Raw genomic sequence first — 8383 nt, forward strand, 5'->3', positions numbered from 1 at the left:
TTGGCTTTTTGTATTACTTATACTCATAGAGGCACACAAAAGTTACATTGAAGACTTATTCACATGTACTTGTAAAAGAAGACCACTGTTTCAATTTAGATTTTTGGTTCCATATGGAGTTGTATTCTCTTTATACTGATTTTTTAAATGAAATTTACTTGTGCAGCGGTCAGGTTGCCTTGGCAGCACCTTAGCTGTAATGAAGAAATCATCAAAGTTCCTTCCGGTATGTTCCACCCTAAGATGCCTTGTCAGTTTGTGTAGATGAAGCTATAAGGCACCAGCTGTTAAGTTCATAATATCTGTGTACGTGTACGTGCATTCATATATGCGAGAATATTCTCTTGTCAGAAACTATGGCAATGCATTCTTGATAGAATGTGAATCAGGACCATTGATTACGTTGATTCTTGCTTGAATGTTTGGCCTAGATCGTAGTTTGCCAACAGAAGCATCTTGTATTGATTTGCCACTTTGTCGTGACGAGAATATTCCATATATACAAGGCCCTTGCATGGAAGAATGCAAAAAGTTGGTTCCCTTGGGGGCCCACTCTGTATGTGGTTTAGTATCTGAACTGTCTATCTTCTATACAATCCATTTAAGAATCATCCTGTAGATCATTGAATGTACAGAAATGGCTGGGGAAACTTAGCCTAAGCATTGATTATTAAGGCATCTAATCATGATCAAATAAATAAACCAACACAATGTTTCTGGTAAACCCCAATTGATTGTAAATGATAATCAAGTGGTTAGGTGGTTTTTGATTTGGCTGATTTGACAGAGATGATTCTTGAATGGAGACTAAAAACAACAAATGGTTCGGATTCTGGAGCAGCATCCGCAAGAAAATTGGAGGGCGCTGTATATATACATATCTTTAATCAAATGAGAGTAATTTAGAACCTTAACAGCTTAGTTAAGATTTAAAAATTTAGAGTTTGCTAGTCTGTTAAGGCCATTAGTTATTACCAGTTGGGACTATCAATATTTAATTTCAGATCTTATTGTAATAGTACAGATTTTTTATTTTTATTGTTCTTATTTGATTTAATCCATACTTTCATGAATTAATTGGTGATTTTGGTTTTTCCACAAACATTGTCTTGTGGCCCCATCATACTTAAGCATTACCATTTGCCTTGTTTTTGAGGGTTTACTCCTTGTCACCAAATGGAATGCCTTTATACATGCAGGTCATAGGGTGGTCAATGTGGTTTTCTGAGTATCTCTTTTTGGAAAGAAGCTGGGCCAAAGATGAAAACACTTTAAAGGTATGGGTGCATATGTTGTATTTGTACAAACATTATACTCTATATGCACAATACACAGGCACACATTAATTTTAACTATAGACTTTTCCTTCTCATGAATCTGTAATGGAGCATCTCTTGTCACACTCTTCTTCAAATTGATAAGAAATCTGGACATAGATATCCAAAATATATTCATGTATAGAAGTGAGGTTTTGTTGCCAAGCTAAAGAATCAGCGGGTTTTTAATGGTTGCATAAGTAGTTTGATGGAATTTTTCCACCAAACACTCATTGAATTCTTTATTTGAGCCTCTAATAAAAAGAGTTTTCACTTATCTTCCAAGAGGCTACCAAAAAAATTCTCATAGTCATGTAATCAAGGAATGCTTCTGGTTGTTGTCCCCGTAGGGATCAGTAACTTTCAATTCTATTTCTCAAACATCTCCCCGAAAAGTATAGCTTTGTAAGGAATGAGAGCTTGGAGCCGCGCCTGCCATCCAAAGCCTTTGGGATTGCTGGAGCGTTTCTAGGTGTATTCTATCCTTAATTTTAGTTCAATGTTTGTTTTAATTTGGTTTTCAATTATGATGAACATGTGGAACTAATATCGTTTTAGCTAGAGGTGAATTCAAAGCCATGAACATATATGTAATATGAATTGATTACATCCAGTTATTGTTTTGTAAAACATGAATGTGATTTACTTATCTGTTTTATAGAGAACTTATTCTTGTATGTTGATTAAGGAGGCCTACTTAGTTTGCATGCATGAATTTGATGCTAAAATCTAAGGGAATTTCACCTAATAGTTATGAACTTATATTTACAAGTAGTGGAGGTTGCCAGTCATGATCGCGTTAAGTAAATTCCTGGTAGGAGTATCATGCAGTTCATAGTTACGAATGCCATGTCAATGCTTATGATTTTCACCGAACTTAATGATCTTTGATATATATTTCTATCATGCAGTTCATATAGGGAACTTGATAAGAATAATTTGTTTGCATCGCTGAGTCCAATTCAATGAATTTAGGAAAATCTAATGGTTAATTTGTGCAGTTCACGGTTAACTTGGAGCATTATCATTCATGGTTTATAGGAATAATAACTAGAAATCGATTTGTATGCATATGTGTCATGTGTGGAGAATGACCCTCTACCTAGCTTTTCACCCCTTAAGTCATCTTAATTTCGTGCAACCTTTACTTAGTTCTGCAACTTATTAGTTTTAAGTCAATTTTTGTCCAAACAAACCCCCTTTTCATGTTTTGAGTCAATTTAGTTAGATTTTCGTCCAAATCACCCCTTAGTGCTCGTTTTGAGTTATTTGAGACAGTTTAGTTTGTTTTGAGTTAGTTTAGCTTAGTTTTATGTTTTTGAGTCTAATTAGTGTAGATTAGCAGCCCTCATGGTCCTCAGCCTAGAACGATCCATAATTTCATATACTACAACTATCAAAATGAGGGTTTAAGTTTGTATGCTATTTTATATCACATCACAAAGCAGAATCGTGTTCAGAGCATACAACTAATCAAGAATAATGTGAAAGAATTATTATAAAAGATATGAACAACGGAATAGGTCCTACCTTGAGAAGATGCCTCGAAGGCCATTTTCGTAAATTCACCTTAATAGTAAAAAAAAAAATGTAATAATTAGAGACAGGTCGTTACAGAAAATGGGAAACTTTTTAGAGAAAGGAGAGACTAGTGTTTACAATGCTTTCTAATCACATATATTCTCATGCATTAGTTGGTTCCCTTCGACCTTTTATGTAGCCCATTGTTAGGTACCCCTGGCTTTTAATGGCTTTCAAGAGGTTTAATGAAATGGAAATAATTAACGAAAGGGAAACGAATTGAGAGCCGTGAATTGTTTTATATAGACCACATGGTTGGGTGTGTGCTTGGGCCCTTGACTTTCAATGGCTTTCAAAAGGTTTGATGAAATGAAAAATCCCTGCTCTCATCAATTTGAGTTTGATTCTTAACACGCTTTCTCACTTGTGGTGAAATTTCAAGCTTAACATGTGGACAATACAACTCGGGTGACGTAGAGTACGTGTAGCCATTGGACTTCACACGTGGGATAATCAACTCTGATACTATAAAGAAAGTTGAGGTTCTACTCTAACAGTTCCACCATAAAACTAATTAGTAATATAAGGAATAGACGAACCACTTATAAGCACATGTAAAGTCACTTCTCTCATCAATGTGAATTCTTTCTTAAGAAAGAGAGAATTTGTTTCTTTTACCACAATTAAAAAGATCAATTGTTAATCTTTGTATATAAAGATCTAATAAATCTTTGTACAGTTAAATTTTACATAAAAGAAAACTTATATAACTGAGTGATGTTATATATACTAAAACCGTTCTGGCACTGTTCAGAAATAGTGTCAGGACGGATCTGCCCCTGGTTTGTTTGGGTTTTGGCGCTGGTTTCTTCCTTTTCTATAGTAAAATTCCTTCTTTGCCCGCGCTGGGTGGGTGCTTTTCCAGTGGCCGAATTGCCCTTCAGCTTTTTCATGCCTTCTTATTGTTTTTGGTGGTTCGTGCAGGGACAAGTTGGGAATTGTGTGTGACACGTGTCGGTCATCGTGCTATTCTCTTTTGGGGTTTATTTTGCTTGCTTTTTGTTTCCGTTTCTCACTTGCATTGGTGGTTTTCTATCGCTCTCAGCTTCTCTTTTCTTTTGGTTCCCGTTATGTGCTTCTCTTTGGTGCGCTTTTGTGTTTTGTTCTTCTCAGCCGTTGTTTTCAGAACGTCGCAGGTGCTTCCTTCTTCCGATAACTCTGTGGTGCGTGATTTTCTTTTAGATTTTTGTTTTCCTTTGCAGATTTTTATGTTGGTTTGCAAAACGGGTTTTCTTCTGTTGCGTTTAAAGAGATCTAGACTTCGTTGGGTTTTTTCAGTACATTGTTTAATTTTTGTGATGTTCTTTGTTTGGGTGATGGGTTCGAATGGATTTTAGGGTTTTAAACTGTGAAAGGGTTTTCTTCTGTTGCGTTTAAAGAGATGTGGACTTCGTTGGTTTTTTTTTTTTTTCCAGTTCATCGTTTAATTTTTGTGATGTTCTCTGTTTAGGTAATGGGTTCGAATGGATTTTAGGGTTTTAAACTGTGAGAGGAGTCGACTCCTGTGGCGAGAGAGGTCTAGGTGCGTCATTTGGGGAAGCAGAGGATGGGGAAAGAGAAACCTTAATCGTTTCCTTTCGTTGTTCCGAGGGTTTCAGATCTCTAATTGGGGTAAAGAATTCCTGCTGTTTGCCCATTTTTTCTGTTTGGGATTTCTAGCCTGTGGCCGGATTTTTTGTTGATTAACAACTATTTTCAAGGGTGGTGTCTTTCCAGCCCGTTGTGGGACAAGTGTGATTCGACTAAGGTATATTTTATAATTGTTTTCTTTCGGTTTTTTTTTTTTTTCGTTTTTTTTGTTTGGATGAAACCTTAATCGTTTCCTTTTGTTGTTAATTGTGGTGTTCTCTTGGCTTTTCCCTGTTAAAAGAGAATTTTGGATTTGTAATTGTTGCGTTTATATGGGTTTGTAGTTTTTGGGAAAAAGATGAGAGGGGTAGTTGAGGTTCTCTCTATTTCGAGTTTATCCTATGGATTTTTGTTTTCCATTCCACTGCTGTCTCTCATTTTGTGTTGCCTCTCTGATTCTGGCTTTGTCCGCGTGTGTCAAAGGGTCGTTGCCCTGGAGATTAAATTATCAAAATTCAGTGTTTCCACGTTGCCGATTCCAACTGGTCGTTGCTGAGAGGATCAAATTGGTGAGTTTCGAAATAAAAATCTTTTTTCCTAATTGATTTCCTTGCTTGTGCCGATTATTGTTGGCTTTAATGCATGTTGATTTTTTATTTTCAATAAGTTTGCTTATGTGGTTTGCGATTTTTGTTCTTCATTTTTTTTTTTTTTCTGATTTTGAGGTTTTGATTTTGTTGTTTTTAGGTCTTTTTGCTTTCCCATTTTTGAGTGAGTTATTTGTGATCATTTTGCATTTATCAAAATTAAATTAGGGGAAATTGGTCTTTGTGTTGTGCCAGATCTTTACAGATTACATTTGGCTTAGTTTTGTGGATTTCATTTGGTCTGTGTAGCTATTTTTTGCCTGATTTTTCTTAATCTTATATGCTTGGGTTGTAAATTGTGGTTTTCCAGTATTTTGGTTTTGTGGTCTTTAACTAATAGACAATTTTCTCTGAGGTAGAAGGAAAAGAAAGTCAAGTATACGAATGAGTTAGAAAGTAAGATGTGACTATTTCGAATCACCTATGACGCTACTGTTATATTTTGGGTACGTTTTCTATCCTTCTGCTTTTTTCCAGTTTGGGGATGCACTGATAATTGTTGGATTAAAAATGGATTTCTGTTTTTTAGGAAGTAAAATTTTCTAGGAAAGTTAAGACTTTTTGTTTGATTTTCTTCTGCAGCCATAAAATCTGTAACTAATTTCCAAGTATACAAGAAGGTTGTTGGGTTGAGTTCGGTTACACAAATAACACTGCAGTATACCATACAAAGGTTTTTTTCTTTCCTTTTGCCTCTTTTTTGGGATATTGGTTACAAAATTTGTTTTGAGTATAGGTGTGAAATTTACAGTAGGGGTTCGTAAGTTAATTAGTTAATTTCATTCTCAATGTGCACAAATGTTGTTCCTGCATTAATTAATTCTCTTTGTATCGAAATTGAATAAATCTAATTCTCCTTCATAACCACTCATTCTACTAAGATATGCAATGCAAATATTTGCTATCTCCTACCTGTAAAGATATGACTTCAAATCATTTCATTGACAAACTGTACCCATCACCTTGCATTTATTTTTGAAAAATTGTATTTGATTTTAATTGTTAAAGGCAGTAATCAATTCTACTTGGATTTTTTGGTAGCGTAAGTATATCCGCGCTCATCTCTAATCTTGCAAACACAGTGCATCTCTGTCACATTGGTAAACTATGGTATTCTTTGTTTTAATAATTAACTCAACTTTTGTTTTCCTAGAAACTACTATCGTTCACTTGGAGATATTAAATAAATACCAAAAAAAAAAAAAAAAAAAAAAAGAAAGGAAAACATGTACCCAGCCACCCCCAACTTTCAGTTATTTAATAAACTTAAACACTCAACTGTGCACTATCATCATATATTACAATAGATAGTTCATGTGAACAAATAAGTGTTTATTTGTTTTGATGAGTTTTCTGATGATGTGTTTTTTTTTTTAACAGAATTTGAAAAATCTTGAGTATTTTGGATTTAAAGCTATTTTTTCTCACCTTCCAAGGCGCTTTGTCCTCAAGGTAACTTATTTAAAGTTCTGAAATTATTTATTAAAACTTTAACAATGCAGTTTTCTTTTGCATTTTGTTAAATTGAAATGAAACTCTTGATTCAGACATGTCATTAGTTTTTGTGTGATCTTTATTGTTTTTATATATATCTTATATTTTTATTGATTTTTTTCATTCTTTTTTTAATCTGTTGTGCAGTTGTTTGTTTCCATCATGTCTGAAAAATGTACAAATGATCAAACAAATGATGCTATAAAACGAAAGAAAAGCGTTACTGACAGTGAATCTAATACATTGGTTGACAATGGTCATCAGCGAAAAAGAATGTGTAGAGCGAGTTATATGCATAATTCTGAAGATGTTATTATGTCTGTAACTGACACATTTATTTGCGAAAATTCATCAGTTGAATATCGATGTTCCTCCAGTACATCTTCTACTAACCACTGTGTGATTGAGCCTGTTGATCACTCAATTAATGACGGATCAAGTCCTTACATTTTTAAAATTAGTGGTCAAGTTTGTCATTTGATGGGTTCTCTTTTACCTGTTGATAATGAGTCTCCAAAATTTGCTCAGTTATATGTTTATGATACATATAATGAAATACAGAATCATCTTAGAGCTTTTGATTGTGATGGAACAAATAAAAAACTTGATTCAAAAATTGTGGAAAACTTGATTAAAATGTTTGATGAATCAAATGAGTTGGTCAAACTTTTTCGAACAACAAGAGACAAATATGAAACTGATGGTCTGACCAATTTAAAACTTACGTTGCTAGGGAGACAACCAAATGATAGCAAGCAATATGATCAACCAACAAGTGATGAAATAGGTGGTTTAATAGTTGGTGATATAGGTTTATCTGACTCTAATAGAGATATTATTGTAGATTGTAAAAGTGAAGGATTAAAGTGTGTTACAAAATTGAATCCAAAATTTATGGCTCTTCAGTATCCTATTCTTTTTCCATATGGTGAAGATGGGTATAGACCAGATTTAAAATGGAATGAAAATTATAACGGTCCAAAAACGAAGAGACAAAGAATACCTATGAGAGCTTATATAGCTTACCAGATTCAAGAAAGAGATCCATACTTAACTACACTGTTAAAAGGTGGTAGACTTTTTCAACAATATTTGGTAGATTCCTATGAAACACTTGAAGAGGATAGGCTGGATTATATTAGACAAAATCAGAAAAATTTAAGAAGTGAAATTTACAAAGGAATTTACGATGCAATGTCAAGAGGTGACAATGATGCAAACAATTTAGGCCAAAAAATTGTGTTACCTACTTCATACACATGAAATCCTAGATATATGATTAATAATTATCAAGATGCTATGGTTATTTGTAGAGAATATGGTCATCCTGATTTGTTCATAACGTTTACATGCAATGTAAAGTGGTCAGAAATCATAAGAGAATTTGAAAAAAAAAACAGGATACAAGCCTGAGGACAGGCCTGATATAATTTGTAGAATATTTAAAATGAAACTTAATGATATGCTCGATTTCATTAAATCTGGAAAGCCCTTTGGACAGGTTGAGGCAAGTAAGTTTCTAAAAACTTTTTTTTTTCCCTTATCTGAAATTTTTTTCCTTTTTTTTGCTTCATCAGGCTAACCCTTTTTTTTTTTTTTTTTTGGTTTTTGTTTGTTTCAATTATTTTTGGAAACAGATGTTTGTACAATTGAATTTCAAAAAAGAGGTTTGCCTCATTCTCATATGTTAATCTGGTTGAAATCGGATTTTAAATGTTATATGGCATCAGATATAGATTCAATTATTTCTGCTGAATTACCAGACAAATTTGTCAA

The 8383-nt window shown here is 33.8% G+C and overlaps 2 long non-coding RNA genes across 2 annotated transcripts; both read left to right on the forward strand.

The window, feature by feature from the left end:
- LOC137744664 (uncharacterized) lies at positions 1 to 1782 on the forward strand. The gene is made up of 3 exons (XR_011069615.1): positions 1 to 226; positions 1200 to 1277; positions 1667 to 1782. It is a non-coding gene; the product is annotated as an uncharacterized lncRNA (long non-coding RNA).
- Positions 1783 to 4948: 3166 nt separating this feature from the next.
- On the forward strand, positions 4949 to 7015 carry LOC137746050 (uncharacterized). Its single transcript, XR_011069759.1, has 5 exons — positions 4949 to 5035; positions 5473 to 5559; positions 5696 to 5786; positions 6494 to 6565; positions 6755 to 7015. It is a non-coding gene; the product is annotated as an uncharacterized lncRNA (long non-coding RNA).
- Positions 7016 to 8383: the final 1368 nt, after the last annotated feature.

Source organism: Pyrus communis, chromosome 9 (assembly GCF_963583255.1).
Source record: "Pyrus communis chromosome 9, drPyrComm1.1, whole genome shotgun sequence".
In the NCBI taxonomy this organism is placed as follows: Eukaryota; Viridiplantae; Streptophyta; class Magnoliopsida; order Rosales; family Rosaceae; genus Pyrus; species Pyrus communis.